Raw genomic sequence first — 18581 nt, 5'->3', positions numbered from 1 at the left:
AGCTTTCAAAGGAATGCCTCTTAATTAGCAGCAGTTATGTGCTAAGTGCCTGTTAATACCAGTGTCATCCAGCGACACACCCACCATTTGCAGGCGACACAGTACTGTGTCGGGACACACAGTTTGGAAAGCACTGCTCTAAAGCATCTATCTGCACAAATAATTATTTTCAGACATCAGGTGCCTGGAGTACTTGTACTGAACACATGGCTTCCTTTAGGGTGTCAAATGCTTTTTGGCACAACTCTGTCCAGATCACCTTCTTTGACTGCTATTTGGATACCAGCTCAGTTAAGTTTGTAAAAATGGTGTGACCCCCTCTTCTTGGAAAATCTCCTGTACTACCCAGTGATGCCTAAGAAGGCTCTCACCTGGGTCTGGGTAATGGAAGTCTTCCAAGCCTTAATTGTCTCAACTCGGGGGCCCACATCCCCAAATACACCAAAGAGCCCTGCCCTATCTGGCACTTACTGACCTTGATAATCAGGCCTGTCTGTTGCAGGGCCAGATGCACTTCCTTGAGGTGGTACAGGTGGTCATTCCAGCTGGTGCTGAAGACAACAATGTCATCTAGGTAGGCTGCACTAATATTCTGCAGCTCAGCTAGGACAAGGTTGACTGATGTCTTGAAGGTGGCAGGGGCGTTCTTTAACCCAAAGGACATCACTCTGAATTGGAAGTGCCCTTTTTGGGGGATGAATGCTTACCTCTCCTTGACCCCTCAGTTAATGCAATTTGCCAATATCCAGACAGCAAGTTAAAGGTGCTGAGGAACCTGGCAGCTCCTAGCCTGTCAATGTGCTCAACGGCTCTGAGGATGGGGTGAGTATCAGTCCACACAGGACCCCTGATCTGGGATGCTTCCTAGTGGGGCAGCCTTGGGTACCAGTACCACAGGGCCGGAGGGCACGGGGCTCAATCACCCCCACATCCTGCATCTTAGAAACATTAGTCAGTCAAAAGTCTTTATTCGGTTTAAGTGCAAACCATAAAAGCATACTACAATATAATGGATAAAAAACTAATTTCATTTCAAATGATCTATAGCACCTATACACATATAAAAACAGCTAAATATGCAATTTAAAAAGGAAAAACAATCCCAATTAAAAAACATTTAAAAGAGGACACAATTCATTTCCTCAAAGATCTAATGACAACAGATAAAAAATTCGCAATGTTAGAAGTTTCCCAAACATCGGCTAACATTTGAAGATGGAGAAGAGCAGGTCTCACCTGCACAAAACCTTTGTTTTTTAAAATAGGGAGTAAGAAGCGTTTCCTAATGTCAATAAAGTGCTCACAAAAGAAGAGAAAGTGTGTGATTTCCTGTTGCGAAAAATTATCACAGGAACAAGGGCCGAGATCCTCTACCCTTTTCCAACCTTTCTTATCTCCAAACAATAGGTGTAATTGATTTAGTCTAAATCTAGTCAATAAAAAACGGTGATTTGCATTTGTGACATATCCTAGGTATGGTTCCATAGATGGTGTTGTTTTACATAGCTGGTGGGCCCTGACAGTAACCTTTGTCAGCTCATTTCCTTCCCGATCCATAGTAGCTATGTACATAAAGGTTTCCTTACACCATTTTATGTCTCCCTTGACTAGGGCTTCTGGTGAATGGTATAATTCAGGTCGACCCAACTTTTTTGCCAGTTTCTGAATGTATTTCAGCCAGGGTATAGATGACCCATGATCTAATAACATACAATCTCTCATGATCGTGCGATTTAACTGTAGATCCGGGTTTAACCAAACGCTAATCCATTTCAATAATGGGGCCAAGGCTATAGAGTCATCTACAAAACCAATTCCAAGCTCCTGATGGATGTTATAATTAGCAGTTGAGATCGGAACTGAAAGGAGGTTTTTTAAAAACCTGTCCTCAACAATCTGTATACTTTTAGCATTTTTAATACCCCATACCTCGGCTCCATACATTGCTAGAGAGAAGCATTTGGCTCTATATACTTGAATAAGAGCCTTCATTGGCCTGGCACCTAACTTCCTGGCAAAACCTAGAACAGCCACAGTCGCTCTAGATAAGACAATCTTTTTGGCTGTTATTTGGGTTACCCAAGAACCTTGATCATCAAAAAGAACGCCCAAGTAGGGAAATGTTGATACCCTGGATAGTGGATGGCCCCCACATTTAAAGGTTTTAATCTTTGAGGATTTTGGTCCAATGGCCATTACATGCGATTTTGAAAAATTGACAGTAAGATCCAATGCCTTCATAAAACCCGCAAATGAATCTAACAATAACTGAAGTCCCACCCCCGTTCTTGCAAGTAAGGCGGCATCATCCGCATATAAAAGTGCGGGAATTAGACATTTCCCTGCACGCGGAATATCATTACATGAGGTGATTAAAGCATTATCTAATTTGTTTATATATAGGGTAAAGAGGAGGGGTGCCAAGATGCACCCCTGTCTAACTCCATTAGATATGGGTATGTCTTCTGTACAGTTGCCCAATTGGTCATACCGAACCGTGGCCGATAAATCCCTATGTAAATCAGCTAAGAAGTAGACGATGTTTTTGTCTACTCCATAGGATAGGAGCAAGGACCACAATTTTGACCTATTTACACGGTCAAAGGCCGATGACAGGTCCATAAAAGCTACCAAAGGACTCCCTTCTTGGCCACCGTATATTTGCCTATTAATAATTGCAAATTTATACATTGATCTATGGTGCCCATCCCTTTTCTAAATCCATACTGAGCCATGGAGAGTGTTCTGATTCCTCTAACCAACCTGTCAGTTGGGCAAGGACCACCCTTCCCAGTACTTTCACTGAAGAATCTATTAGGGATATCGGGCGATAGCAACTCGGGTCCCCTCTGTCACCTTTTTTATAAATAGGTATTATAACCGATTTCGCCCAAGTGGGAGGAAGACCCAGTTGACAGGCATTAACAAAGACATTGTATAAAATTTTGGAGCAAGTTTTTATGTCTGATTTAAAAAGGTCTGCCGGGACTCCATCGGGTCCCGGTGCCTTATTACTTGTAATTTGCATGATGGCATGTGTAACCTCTAATTCTGTAAAAGACAGAGTATAATCCTCCAAGTTTAGTGTAGGGGCGACCCTTGTCCCATCTCCATCATACACCTGTTTAAAATGACTAAACCATTTTTTTTCTTGAATACCGCAGTCAAGCTCATTATTATTCTTGCCATGAAAAAAAGGCTTATTGACCACGGACCAAAATTTGGCACTATTTTTAATTACATCTATAGATAAAAGTTCATTCCATGCTTCTTTCCTAATTTCATTTTTACGCTTACTCTGAGCCTTTTTATAAGCTTTCCTGAGTACAGCGATTTCTGTTTTGTCAGATGGCACAGCTTTCAATGCTCTCATTAACTTCCGTTGGGCTATTGAGCAATTATGATCAAACCATTTCTCCCCGTTCATGGGTTGCCCCTTCCATACTTTTTTAAGGTCACTATTGACTGTAAGCAAATTTTACCATAGGCTACCAGGACCTCATCGCCAGTAATCCCGTCTTTCAAGCAGGTAGACATTTCCTCCCCAACCTTTCCCAACAAATTTTCGTTAAAGTCCTTCGGTACCACTCGGCACCATTTCAGACGAAGTGTTTGGTCAATGGGCCTTATGTCCAAAATTCCAGCGGCAAGAGTGTCAGATTCTCTTTTCCTTAAGTCGTCAGACAGGGACAACTGGACAGAATTATGGTCACCATAAATAGACCAGTTGACCTTGTACTGACTCACACTATCTACTAGAATTGTACTAACAAAAATATAGTCAATGGTAGAGGCCAAGCCACTTCCTTTGTATGTTGGGATATCATCTGTATGATTAGCGGGATAAACCAAAGCATTTCCAGCGAGGAGCTCCTCTAAGTACATGCCCTGCGGGGTATGTTCAAAATGAATATTTTCCTGGTTTGATGGACCTAAACTGTCCCACACAAAACAATTGCTAAAACAACGATGAACATTAAAATCTCCGAGCACTATAACCGAATAGGGATTCTTATTATTATCATTATAGATTTCCAAGAAATCATGAAGACTGACTAAATGTTCATTTGGCGTACTCTTAGCAAAAGAATTATAAAAATTAACAATAAGCCAATTCCCGTTTGAGTTGGTTTGAATTTCTACAGCAAGGCAATAAGGCGAACCTGTCTCCACTTTACTATAAGTACCCTCAATTTTCAAAGAAATGAGGGTTAAGAGTCCGCCTTTTGCCCTCCCCCTGCAAGAGGGCACCGCAGCTGACCAGAAAGCAGAATACCCATCCAACAAAAAGGTACTTTCCGTGTCCCAGGTCTCTTGTAGCCCAATAATTTCACAGCCTAATAAGCAGTCCCTCCACAGGGGATCTTGCGCTTTACTATTAAGCCCTGCTATGTTCCAACTAAGGACCCTCGTGCCTACAAACTGGGATGGCACACCAGCTGAGCTATCCATATTTCCATCATTAGTATTCATCTCCACAGTCATGATATTTGGGATACCCTCCACCCCCGTACATAATTGAATTTCGTTTATCCCCTGGTCCTCCTCCATGGTCAGAGTGGGAGCTTCCATAATAGATATAGAAGGATCCCAATCAAAATCGAGTCAATCATTTGAGTCTAAATCACTCAAAGGTTGAAAACGATTATATGTAGCGACACCATGGAATGACTGCCCTTCGGACATAAATACTCTGCCCCTCGAGGGATCATTAATAGGATGCTTTGTCTGATGCCTATAGAAGTATCCCAGTGGGCGGAGAGTGATACCCTGGTCAGTGTGAGGGAGCAAAGAGGCTCTTAACAGAGTATTATTAACCAGGTATGGATTTCTGAAACTTATTATGACACAATCCCCCTTAGTGTTCTTACGTGAGTGCCCTATCCATGAGACTCTCTTGGTAGTTAATATCTGATGTGAAAATTGTACAGGGAACCCACACTGTTTATTTAGCCACAAAACAGATTTATTCTTAAGAGAATCGTGGGATTCTGATTTATTTGTCAGGTCACCATCCGGCAAAGATGGGACATTTGTCAATACTGCCACAAAAGGGGCACACTCAGGGGGTAAATCTGGTTGTGCCTAGGGGTGGGCGGAATTTGCGTAATTGCGTTACGCAAATCTCCGCGAAACGGTAAAAAATCTCCGCGAACACGCAGAAATTCCGCGAACACGCGGAATTGCTTGTTCGCGATGGTTTTTTCCTGTTCACAATTGCTGTTTGCGTGCTCGGGGAGAAATATCTCGCGAACACGCATTTTGAGAACGCGAACAAGCCAAAATTTCGCGAAATCGCGGAAAGCAGACTTTTGAGCAATTTCGCGTTCTCCGCGGAACGCGAAATTACGCAAATTCCACAAATTCCGCGAGCGGAGCGGAATTTACCGCCCAGGCCTAGTTGTGCCCCTGCCATACGCGTAATCCTGGTCTCCCTCTTACTCTTTGGGCAAATGTCAAAAGGTGTAATATTATTAACTTGTGTCATAGGTACAACATCTGGGGATTCAGCAGGATTTAATACTTCCTTTGTGAAATTATGTGGCTCAATAGTTCCGCAGGTACCCCCAGCTGCAGTACTAGCTTTTACAGATGAACTACTGCGAGGGCCCAGAAGGTTTCGTAGACTAGCAATTTCTGCCGATAGTTCACCAATTTTGGTTACTAGGGGTTCGACTATCTTAAGAATTTTAGCCTCCATAATGGCAACCAGACAATCTAATTGTTCGGGATCTATTTTTGTTTTGGGGTTATTAGTTGGAACTTCCCTCAAAGTATCCCCCGTTATAGGCACAGGGCCTGTTTTTTGTGACTACTTCGACCACCGACCACCTCCCCGTTTAGATTGTATAAGTTTACGGGGTCTCAGGACTCTCTGCATTGCTGGAACCAAAGACTCCTCTGATGGAGCCTCATTAATGTCTTTTGGGACTTCCATATTGGCTTCGATCAGCTCTAAATCAGCAGAAAGAGGGGTTAGATCTACCAGAGTTACCGGGTCATGATTTTCAATGCTACAACTCACACCATGAGATGGCGGAGATGATGTAGTGGGCGCGCTGATCAATAAAGGGGAAATGGTGGTGGGAGTGGAACCCTGTCCTAATGATTTACGTCTTTCACTATTTATTTTAGTGACCACTTTTACTAAATAATTATCTAGTGTAGTAGCAGTGGAGGATTTGTTTCCTACCGTGGGTTTCGACATGTTCAATGATACCTCAGGATTTATTAAAAATGAATTAAACGGGGAGGAGCCAAGATGGCGACCGGAGCAGACGCTTGAGCGCCCGGCTCCGTCGGCCCTTGGCCTCGGACTATCATCCTGATTCCTATCCTCGCCGATTCTCGAGGTGAAACGTGTGCGACGACGCGCTGTCCACGCCGCCGCTTCCCCGAAGTCTCAGCCCGCCCGGATGCCGGAGTTCTTGGTGCTTTTGTTCTCCGCCCTGGACCCCTGCTCCACTGTGGCCTTTGCCGGCCCCCTGGAAGCTCCGCAGTCACCGGACCCGCTAGCGCGAACCCGAGCCCCGCGGTCCCGACCTCACCTCACACCACGGACTGTCGCCAGATGAGCCTGGGGAGGGACGGTCAGACACCTCCTGCACCCTGCACCTGAAGGGCTGGGGCTGTAAGGTAAGCCCCGGTGCGGCGGGTCTCCTGCCCCGATTTGTGGACCGCGCTGTGGGAGGCTGCCGACCCCCTTCTTCTATTGCCTAGTCGGCTGCAAAGAGAACCCGAGGGAAGGGAGGCGACTGTTGGCTTTCCCTGTTGCGGCGCAGACCTGAGGGGAACTGACTCCTTGCTACGACCCCCGCCCCTGGCCATTGTACCGTTCGGCGGTAAAACATGGCGTTGTTTGCCTGCTCGCGGCTGGGGGGTGATACTCCGGTCTTGCCCGCTGCCCGCTTCGCCCTCCCTCCACCAGACACCAGCTCCACAGTGCCGTCCCGGATTGCTGCCGATGTGGGGGCGCAGCTTCCGCTGACATGCGGCTCCGTTCTGGCTGTCCTGCGGGACTTTCGTCTACAGATGTGTGCTCGCTTGCAGGCGCTGAGTGAGCAGTTTGACTCCATGCTGTCGGCTGCGGGTCGTGAGCGCTCCGTTTGTCATCAACACGGCATGGGTCTGCCAGTGCTTTTGTCCTCTTGCGGGGACGCAACGGCTGTGTGTGATCGTGCTACACTGGTGCCTGCATCTGGCTTTCCTGGCACCCAGGATCAATTGCTCTCCAGCTCAACAGCGGATACTTTGTTTCCCCGTTCATTGCTGCCTGCTTCATTGTTGCCTGCCTCACCGCGTCTGCAAGAGTATCCAGCTGAGCAACACCTAACATCCTCGAGGAATCGTTCACGGTGGCCTACTACTTCTTTTCTGTGGAATTCCTGTACTTTACATGCCATGTCTGGACTTTATGTGGTGCACAAAGGGACCTCTACAGATGGACGGCGGCCATTTCGTGATTCTACTTCACCATCTTCTCCTAAGCGGCCATATTGTCTTTGTTTGCACGGGATGCGGGGCCTTCACGTAGGGGCTGGCTTAATCTCAAGCCCGCGATCGGGCCAGGGCTAGACTGATTTATATTGCCATGGTTTCACGGATGGGCTGGACTGGGACTGGAACTGTATGTATATGTTGTGCGCACTCGTCGCGATCTGTCTTCCTTCATTTAAAATGTTGTGATAAGTCGTTTTCACACGACCGCTTTTGGCGTAGTGGGTTCTCAGTGTGTGGAGGCCATAGATGGCCGATGGTTTAGGGCGCTCTGATGATACGTAGGCTCCTCCCCACTTTCTTCTTTTTGGGAGTTTAGATTAGAATAGTTCTGTTCTTTTCTCACCCCCTTTATCATAGGTGTACTGTTTTCTTATCTTTCTTTACTCTATTCTTACTCTCTTTCTTGTCTATATTTCGGGTTTATTGGGCGACAGGCACTATGCTGGGGGGGGGGGGCAGGCCGTAGCCTCCGCATTGGTGTAGGGTGGGGGGGTAATTTACTGTTTCTAATTAGTTCTATGGGCCTTTTTTCTTTTTATGTTTCTGCGCTATACTTGTTTCGCTTCTGGGTCCGGGTGTGGGGTTGACTGAGTGGGGGCGGCACTGGAGGGGTGCGTAATTGCTCATGTGACTATCCTGTTATGTAACTGCATTGCCTCACTGCCTGAGATTTTACTTCCATTGTTGTTTTAATGATGCTGCTGCTCTCCCGTGTGGTGAAGATATCGTGCGGACTCGTATCTCCTTGGTTCTTACTTTTCACTGACTTTTTCCCCGATAAAATTATTTTGAAAAACTTTAAAATTAACCTTCACTTCTCCTCCCCCTGGTGTCAAGGATCTCTCCAGTGTATAATTCATAAATCGTTGCAATCTTGACCGTTGAAGCACAGGGGCCGTAATGTTTGTATCAGTGCTTAACCGTATCGTGGCCGGCCTGAAGGTTGTAGGCCCGTATTTGTTCTTTTAATATGCACGAATAAAGGTTTTCATTTAAAAAAAAAAAAAAAGGAATTAAACAATAGCAGGATGTAATAACACCTACACAGAATAAGAGTTAGCCAAAATAGTTCAGTTAAAAAGCATCAAGCAGTTTCTTATCCTGCACAATAACGCCTCCGTTCGTGGGACATTACAGTTCACCAAGTCTAGCTAATCTCGGATGAATACCTGACACCTTAATGACGTGGCCCGTCCCGGCCTCACTCGGTCCTCTGAGGGCCTCAGAGGGCCCGCCCTTTGCCCGGGCTTAGCCCGGCCCGTCCCACGTGCGTCCCGCGAAGCGGTCCGCAGGGAAGTTTATATCCGCCTCCTGGCGCTTTCGCTGCGCGCCACAAGCGCGCCGCCGCTGAGGCTACCGGGATTTGGAGTCCCGGGGCGGCGACGCGGCGATTTTCAGTGTCCAGGACTCTGTCACACCCTTGACCAGATGGCCCAGGGGAAAGGCAAAAGGGAAGGGGAAGCTTCCCCGGGCCCTCCGGACCGCGCCCCGGGCACCCTGCCACGCGCTCCCCGGGGCCCCCAGGGGCCCGGCCAGGGCTCCGGAACCCAGACGAGCGAGGGGAGGCTCCCCGGCCACAACGGAACCCCGTCCCGGGCCTTTGGCAGTGCCGCAGGCCGGGGGGACGGGGCCCGGGGCCGGAGACCCCGACCTGGGGCCCGGCCGGGCCCCTGGAACCAGCAGGGGCTCCCGGGCTCGCAGGCGCAGGGGAAGCCTCCCCGGGCCCTCCGGACCCCTCCCCAGGCACCCTGCCACGCGGCAGGACCCAGGACGGAGCCCGGGGCGGGGAGGCCGCCCTCCCCGGGGCCCCCAGGGGCCCGGCCGGAGCTCCTGAACCCAATACAGCGAGGGGAGGCTCCCCGGCCACAACGGAACCCCGTCCCGGGCCTTTGGCAGTGCCGCAGGCCGGGGGACAGGGCCCGGGGCCGGAGACCCTGACCTGGGGCCCGGCCAGGCCCCTGGAACCAGCCGGGGCTCCCGGGCTCGCAGGCGCAGGGGAAGCCTCCCCGGGCCCTCCGGACCCCTCCCCAGGCACCCTGCCACGCGGCAGGACCCTGGACGGAGCCCGGGGCGGGGAGGCCGCCCTCCCCGGGGCCCCCAGGGGCCCGGCCGGAGCTCCTGAACCCAATACAGCGAGGGGAGGCTCCCCGGCCACAACGGAACCCCGTCCCGGGCCTTTGGCAGTGCCGCTGGCCGGGGGACGGCGCCCGGGGCTGGAGACCCCGACCCGGGGCCCGGCTGGGCTCCTGGACCCAGCCGGGGCTCCGGGGGCCGCAGGCGCAAGGGAAGCCTCCCCGGGCCCTCCGTACCGCGCCCCGGGCACCCTGACACGCGGCAGGACCCAGGACGGAGCCCGGGGCGGGGAGGCTGCCCTCCCCGGGGCCCCCAGGGGCCCGGCCAGAGCTCCTGAACCCAGACGAGCGACTCTTGGCGGTGGCGGCGTGGACCAAATTGCTGCAGTTCAGGTAGGTGGTTTGTTCCTTTGCTCCCCCCGCTCCGCCGTCCGCAGGGAAGTTTATATCCGCCTCCTGGCGCTTTCGCTGCGCGTCACCACTCAGTATGCTCATTCCTTACTCTTCAAAAAGATATTTGTGCTGTTTAATGTTTATTTCATTCTCCTTGATGTAAAACATATACATTTCATTTATTTAAGTGCAGCTGCATGTGATTTTTTTTGCTAAATCCCAAGCAAATATGTTTTTACTTTCAAAGTGTAATATCGGCAAGACAAGAAAAAACTATCCCGGGTCAAAAATAACCGTTGAACTTATGTTGCAGAAATGGGAGTGCAAGGTACGCTGGGTGCCTTCTTGTATGCCTCCATTTATGGTGGGACCAGTGCTCACCTTATTAGTGTTCTCCTTTTCCTCCCTTATCGGAGTATCTTTCAAATCAAGCGCCACTTGCACGAGTTAACAGCACGAGCCTCACTGGAACGTCCACATCTTAGAAACATTATCTTTGATACTACTCTCACCTTATCAGACAACCTGTAAAGTTTGGTTTTAACAGGCATGCTTTCCCCTGTATCAATGTCATGGGTATACCCATCGGTGAGCCCTTGGGTAAAGGAGAAAAGGGAGGAGAAGTGTCCGAGCAACTGGTGACAGTTTGAGTGAGAGCATGTATCCCTCCACTGACCCATACTGCTCATTGAAAGACAGTAGGTCTAGAAGAGATTCACTCTCCTCCTCACCACCATCTGTCACCATGAGCAATGTCAATTCAAACCTCTCAACGTGTGGCTTCAGTCAGTTGATATGCAGGACTCGTATGGCGTTTCTAGATGTCTGGAGATCCACCAACAAGGTGACCTCCTCTTTCCTCTCCTTGGCCCTTGTCAACTGGTCCTGTAAGGTTTGGGATTTCACAGGCTTCATAACCCACACTTTTGGCCAAGTTGGTATTCAACCAGAGAGTGTTCTCCTGGTCTTACAATTGCTTCAACTCCTTGCTGGCCTCAAACTTACCAGTGGCTTCCTTCAAGAAGCATTTAATCTCTTGTCAGGGGTTTTTGCGAACTTTCTCCTACCCCTCATTGACCTTACTGCATGGTCCTCTCTGTGGGTAGCCAAACAGAATTTCAAAGAGGCTGAAACACACTATTTTCACTGGCACTTCCCTGTAGGCAAATAGAAGACTTGGTAACAGGACATCCCATTTACAGCTCTAGGTCTCCAACAGGCCCATATTCATGCCTTTCATGGTCTTGTGAAATTCTCAACAAGCCCAATCCATTTGCTTGGGAGTGGTATTGTGTAGAGGATTTGTACGATACCCCACACTCATCCCACATGACTTTCATGTAGGCAGACATGAATTTGGTGTCACTGTCAGGCACTACCTCCTTTGGGGAAACCCATGTGGTTAAAAATCCCAATTAGTTCCCTACCCACCATGGGTGCAATCATTGATCATAGGAGTATGGCCTCGGGGTGCCATGTGGCATGGCCCACCAAGGCCAGGAGAAACCTGTTGCCTCCCACACTTTTAAAGTGGGTTCCCACCATGGGGAAAGGCAGCAGGGGAGCCTTATGCTTTACCTGTGACCTACCACTGGCCTGTCAGGTAACACAGCTCTGTAGAATGCATCTGATTTAGTGACGCGGTGACCAAAGGTTTTGGCCTGCAATAGATGTCCTGCCACTACAATGTCATGACCCAACTCCAGTAGGACTGCCCTATAGCACTAGGGGACCACAAACAATCTGATTGATTCAGGCACAGGGGGCCTTAGGGTCACTATACCGGAGACCATTCCCCATAACAAATGTGGTGATTACTAGAGGTGTTGCCATTTTTCTAGGCCATGAACTGTCACCATAGCCCCTCAAGGGTGGGGTTCTCCTTCTGTGCCTTGCAGAACTCTGCCTGGGATGATCCTCCAACAGCTTGCCACGTGGCTAGCTCAGGCAGGTCTCCTAGGGCAGCAGTGCCTTCCGTAATAGGCTCAGTGGCCTCATCCTGAGGTTCAGCCTCCTCCCAGACCATGGAAATGTCCGGGAGGGGTTTCTCATGCCCCTGTCCCTGCCCCTCCTCTTACTGGCAGGCTCTGGGGCCTCTGTTTCAGGGTCTAGGTCCTTCTGACTCCCCTGACTGGCTGCCATGAAACCTGGAGGTCATGAACATTGCTCAGGCACTCCCAACATCTCCAGATAAGACCTGAGCTCCACTTCTTTCCACATAATGTGCTCTAGGTCGTTTCCCAGCAGACAATCAACAAGCATGGCTGGACTCACAGCTACTCTCAGAGAATCAGAGACCCCACCCCCTCTGCGGGGAACCAACCCCACAGGGTAGTGGCTTACCTGTTTCTCAGCTGTCACAACCTGGTAGAATACATCAAGGATAACCTGCTCTGAGGACACCAGATGAAATCTAATAGCAGGCCATCTTATCAAGAGGACACAACACCTCCACACACTCAGTAGTAGAGTTGAAAACATGAATGTTTATTAGTAGATTAGCAAATTTACAAACTCAAATCAGTCAGATTAGTCATAAATCAATTCTCACTTGGTTACAGCATGATTCCATATAATACACAGCAGGTCAAAGTAGCAAATGCAAAGATGGGTTATTTAAATATAGTCATATGGTAATTGAATAAGATTCAGTTCCTCTGACTGGAAATTCCCTAAAGCAAAACTAGAGCTTCATGAGAGGCTGAGGAAAATTAAGCTGCAGGTGTCAGCAGATAAAGCCTCTAATGGAAGAACTAAATGAGATTCAGTCAGGCAAAAGAGGAATGGATTTGCTTGAGAGGTAAACTCCGTGAGTAAGGAAAAATGAGTATAGGGTCTCAAGAGAGAAATGGACATCTGCTCTTGAAATAGTATATATAGTGGCCGCTGTCTGAATTCATAAGTTGGTCGGATCAATCTGCAAACTGACTAACTTAGCAATGCATAATTAAAACAGAGGATTCAACAAACTGCACAGTTCCCAAGAGATAGGTACCAATGAAATTTCAGCATTTTGTCGATAAGAGGTAGTAGGCCCTCTTCTCAGGCTTCACACAAAGGTGGCTCACAGCTGCACAATCTACAGAGATATCGCATTCTGGCCATTCCCAACACAGGTGTAAAAAACTCATATTGGTTCAGTGAAACTCAATTGTATAAACATTTAACATAGAAATGAACATATTGGCCATGAATAGGTTAACTAAGTTAATTGTAACAAGTGGGGGTGCGCAGCTCACAAAGTCCAACAGGCCAGTGTGGGTTGAAAATTAACTTCTTTAATTGAAAATATTTCTCTTAAAAACATTGATTTTGGTCAATTCCACCATCTGGAGCACAGCAACGCCACTCAACGGCTGGCGTAGGGGTTGGTTGCACAGCGCCTCCGCATATAGGAACTGGTACGAGGTGTGGCATAGAAGGTCCGCCGTTTCTGTCTGTTAGGTTAACTAAGTTACTGCAGCTCAGCTTCTGAAATGAGAGAAAGAATGTGATCAAGTGTAATATCCAAGGACACATTTGAAAATTTACCATGAACACACTCTAGCTATGGTTAACTATGAACATGAGACTCACTAGCTATGATCCACCTAATGTGAAAATCACATTTCATACATGCATATATAATATGTATTAGAATAATTACTAAGCAAAATGAAAAGTAGTGACAACGCTTTACCAATTTTCAAAATTAGTTGATGAAGTTAGGACACAAACGTCTAAATTATCTGAGCGTAAGGAACTCCTGTTTGTCCGTTTTCCACAGCCTTCTGCTCTGGGTATCTTTTTTTCTGCATTTTATGTTTCCTGTTTGTGTCCCATGTTTGGTCTGCGTGGCTTTTAGGGTTGCTACCTGGATGGTTTTTATTGCACGGCCAGTAATTTGATGTCATGCCCCTACATAGTTTAGGGGAATAAACTAAAGGCAGCATTTTTCCCCTTATCAGTACATACTTAAAACAGAAAATACAAGAAGTGCCTGGATACTCTATCTGGTGATTAGCCACGCTTTATAAATCCTGATTGAATGATTGATTGAAGAAGAAATTAGTTTAAAAAGGATTCTCTGGCTGCCTAAATGATTCATAGCTTATAATTACAATACAGAACAGCAATGTTAAACATGAATACAGACGGTCTTATACATATTCCTATTTAAATATCATGTCCTGGCATAAAAGCATCTTAAAACATGAACAAATGACTGGTATTTTACTCTGGGAAGGTGGTAACTATATATATATTCACTGAAAAAACCATAGGTTTCACACATGTTATAGTTAGCGGAAATTTTACTGATAAAAAACCAATGAAATTCCCCCGTTATAGTTAGTGCAGGAAACTATAACTCACGCGACCGCAATCCTCTGCTGATGCTAATACTGTATTTTGACACTTATTTGCCCATGTCTTCTTCCATAAATTTTTAGCTATACATATATTACAAATATTTGTTTTTCATAAAGACACATATGTCATCAGCAGAAGATTGCGGTCGCGTGAGTTATAGTTTCCTGCACTAACTATAACGGGGGAATTTCATTGGTTTTTTATCAGTAAAATTTCCGCTAACTATAACATGTGTGAAACCTATGGTTTTTTCAGTGAATTTGCAAGGTTTTTTAAATGCTAATTCCTAACTATAACGTGTGTGAAACCTATGGTTTTTTCAGTGAATTTGTACGGTTTTTTAAATGCTAAGTTACTTTACGCCATTCGTGGCGTGCGCGCCCACTTAACGCAGTTCGTTCCGTGCGCGCACGGTGCGCTTCGCGCACCGTGCGCGCACAGTGAGCACGCGGTGCGCTTCGCGCACCGTGCGCCCACTTTACGCAGTTAGTGCCGTGCACGCACGGTGGGCACGCGGTGCGCTATGCGCACCGCGTGCCCACGTTACGCTAGATGGGCCATGTACGCACGATGCGCTTCGCGCACCGTGCGCACATGGAGGACATATTATGCGCTTCCTTGTGATAGGTAATCTGTTGAAATTTTTTTGGGAAATGCTGTGCTCTTATCTCCCCAATCCACCATTTGCACACGGGGTGGAGAGAGTGGGTTTTTTTTTTTTTTATAATTTTTTACCGTATGCGTACGGTAAGCGTACGGTAAGCGTAATCGGCGAAATTTTCGAAAAATAAAAAATTACCGTTTTTTGCCTTGGGGGATCTTTGAAGACTCAACTAACATGGTTATGTGCATGGGCGCTGTCTAAACAGCCCCTTTATATGTTTTTGGCATTTGTTTATCAGCTCCCCCCTCAGAGTGCGAGAGAGAAAATGGCGGCCGCCGCTTCCTGGTTTCGACCGATTCGAATGTTTACTAAGATCTAAGGGCCAATCAGAATCGCGCTCGCGCACGCCACCGTACGCGTGCGGTAAGCGTACCGTAAGCGCACCGTAAGCTGGCTCAGATATATATATCGATTTAAAGGCTATTTTCTCAGAATCTACTGAACAGATTTACACCAAACCTACAAAAGGCACTTCCTTGACCTGAGGACTACCTCTCTGCCAAATTTCAAGTAATTCTGTTCAGCCGTTCGGGCTGTGGCTGTGTCTAAAGGTCCTATGGAAAAATGCATGGGAAAAACGCGTTTTGGGACCCCCCTTTTATCTCAGCCCCCGCTTGACGAATCCCCCCGAGACTTTCAGGGTAGGAGCGGAGCGTAGCGCCCCACCTATTTTGAAAAATTCGCGAGGATTCGTCAACCGGCGCCAAAGTTATTCAAAATAGAATGTTGCGGATTTCCTATGGAAACGTGGTCCTAACTATAACTACCTACTGGCGACCGCCAGTAGGTAATATATATATATATATATAATCCAACAAACACCAAAAAGAGGTGTAGTTCTCGAAACGCGTCAGGTCACAGACTACCAACCCTGAATAAAGAAGCGAGTTATCTGCATTGAACAAACCGGATGGTGTCAGTTGGTGTTGTGTGCGCCCCTAAAGCTTTTGGTGTTTGTTGGATTATATATATATATATATATATATATATATATATATACATCATCCGCAGGCCTCGTATCAACTATTGTTACTTTTAACACCCGGGTCGGCTCCTCCACCATGGGCTGGTGATAAGAGGCACATCTCCGCTTTTTGATGCTTATCTCTGGCTCCAAGCCTAGCAGCAGCTCCAAATCCATCTGAAAGGGCATGGGTCCAGATTTATGAACCTTTTACACAACGCAGCCAGCACCCAAAGTTACTGCGCTCACGCTGGTATTCTTCTCCGTTTGACAGCTGCCACGGATACTTCTTTGGGGCTCATTCGCATCTGCAACCTGTAATCCCTGGTGGGACCATTGTCCCATGGTTTCAAATCCTTGACTCCGTGTTGCCCACATTCTCCAGCCCTCCTGCACATCCTGGTGAGAACTACCAGTCCCAGGGTGCAATGCAGCTTCGCCCGGACCCGCGAGCATGGGGAAGATGCTCATCCCATTCTCACGCAAAGGGGGTTCCTCACCCCCATGCGGAGATGGACTCGCGCGTGCCAAGGGCAGGCCCGCCCTGCACCCGTCGGAGACGGAAGGAGGCGGGCGGGGCCACCCTCTTTGAGTTTCTTTTTCGGGGCCTTCATCTGAGCGACAGCTGGGGTAATAATTAGTCCAGAGGCAAACAGTATGGACTACATCACAACAACGGGATTATCTATCTAATCTGCCAACACATTTGGAAAATCAAGCGCCCTGAACTGGGAAACAATGTACTGACTTGTAATACAAAAAACAAAATGAAAGCACCGCTTTTTTAGGTCTCGCCTGATCCAGCGCATGCGCTGGTCTGGCGAGACTTTTTGTGAGGGCTCAAAAAAGTGCTACCATGGCCAGCCTAGAGCTACAGTGCATGTGCGCGGGCGCACGCGCCGCGCTTGATTGCGATCACTTTCACTTTCGCGGCCGCTTTGATGTTCTCCGTGAGCCAATGCTTGTTTTTTTCTGTTTATTACTTCTATGTAGTAATGGTGGCACCCGTGCTTTAGCTTAAACATCTTAGGCTAAAGTTGGGTGCTGAGATTGCTTCAAAAGTAAAGAAATAGACAAGTCTTTACTTCTGAAGCAATCTCGGCACCCGACTTTAGCTTAAGATGTTTAAGCTAAAGCACGGGTGCCGCCATTACTACAGAGCAGTAATAGACAGAAACAAGCATTGGCATTGCCAATAGGTCTCGCTTTTGGAACCTTATAAGTATTTAGTTATGCAACTGTTGCATGGCTAAACACTTATAAGGTCCCAAAAGCGAGACCTATTGGCTATGCCAATGCTTGTTGTCATTTGGGGTATCTCTAAGCAAATAATGGGGTAACCCAGTATCCCTCAGAACCTGGGCAGTAAGTTTATAAGGTAACAGTGGTTCTGTCGGGTGAAAGTATTGCTTTTCGCATTAGGCCTAGTCACACATTGTTTAAACAATATAAAACAAATATCATTATACTGAAAACAACACACAGGACAGTTCAAATTCAAAGTAAATTCTTTATATATGAATTGCGTCATTCATATATACATACATTAATATTACCCGAAAGGCCGTCAGGCAATAATGTGGTGACACGAGTGACAAAGTGAATACTAAGTGCTCGGTGACAGTGTGTGTGAAGGTGTGATATGTACAGTAGTTTAAAATCGAAGTTATTCGAAAGTGGCCAGGGAAATGCAAAAGTTCAAGCTGCGCAATGGAAGAGTTCTTTCTTTGGCGCAGATTCTATGCAAAGGTCCACGGAATAGTCGACGTTTCGACCCTAGTACTGCACTCTTGAAAGGTCAGTGCGGGTCTTCATCAGGACTTGAAAATAAGCGAGACGGCCTATGAGTAAAAAGGGGGGACTTAATTAGGTGTGTGTTAACACTGGAAATATGAAACATGGATTAGGGTGGTAGATGACTCACCTTGAAAGGACTAAATCTAAGGAGTGGGTGAGTATCCGGCATATGTCTCAGGATTCACTCCAGTGGTATATCGTGTGGATGGGACGATCAATGTGTCTGGTGGCGGTATCTAGAAGATAATGAATAACCAGGGTTTCAGCGGGAAAACTATTCCCAATTATCCGTGTAGTTGGATAAACTAGCGCATAGATGACGCTCACCAATTGGCTTACGAAGCGCTGTCTAAGTTCAAGCCCTTCTGTCTCCTTAATGTGGGTTAAACAGCTTCATCAGACGAAGTTTGTTTCTGAAAGGAAGCAAGGTTCGAGGTTATGCTAGAATACCTTGGGTCCAAAGGGACAAGGTCTGTGAATGAACGAGATTGGATGGGGATTCACAATTACCTTATTTGGAAAAACGAACCGCTGGCCTCTGGGTCCTGGCTCGTATGATTGAATCGGTATCTGGAAGATAATGAAAACCCGGGGTTTCAACGGGAAAACTAATTTCAATTATCCATCAGGCTGGATAAACTAGCGCAAGTATGACGCTCACCTGTTGGCTTGCGAAGCGCTGTCTAAATTCTGTCTCCTTAGTGTAAGTAATCTTGTTTTCTTCAGACGAAATTTATCTGAAAGGAAGCAAGGTTCAGGTTTAGGCTTGATTGCCTTAAATCTGAAAGAACAAGGTCTATGAATGGACGCGATCGTATGGGGATCCCAATTACCTTATTCG

The 18581-nt window shown here is 47.3% G+C and overlaps 1 long non-coding RNA gene across 1 annotated transcript in view; it reads right to left on the bottom strand.

The window, feature by feature from the left end:
• Nucleotides 1-13321: 13321 nt before the first annotated feature.
• Nucleotides 13322-18581, bottom strand: part of LOC146797938 (uncharacterized) — a 169633-nt gene continuing 164373 nt past the window's right edge. Inside the window, exon 3 of the long non-coding RNA XR_014968442.1 lies at nucleotides 13322-13436. This is a non-coding gene — a long non-coding RNA (uncharacterized LOC146797938). The remainder of the gene's footprint in view (nucleotides 13437-18581) is intronic.

Source organism: Triturus cristatus, chromosome 9 (genome assembly GCF_964204655.1).
Source record: "Triturus cristatus chromosome 9, aTriCri1.1, whole genome shotgun sequence".
In the NCBI taxonomy this organism is placed as follows: Eukaryota; Metazoa; Chordata; class Amphibia; order Caudata; family Salamandridae; genus Triturus; species Triturus cristatus.
This window is presented reverse-complemented; position numbering and strand designations above follow the sequence as displayed.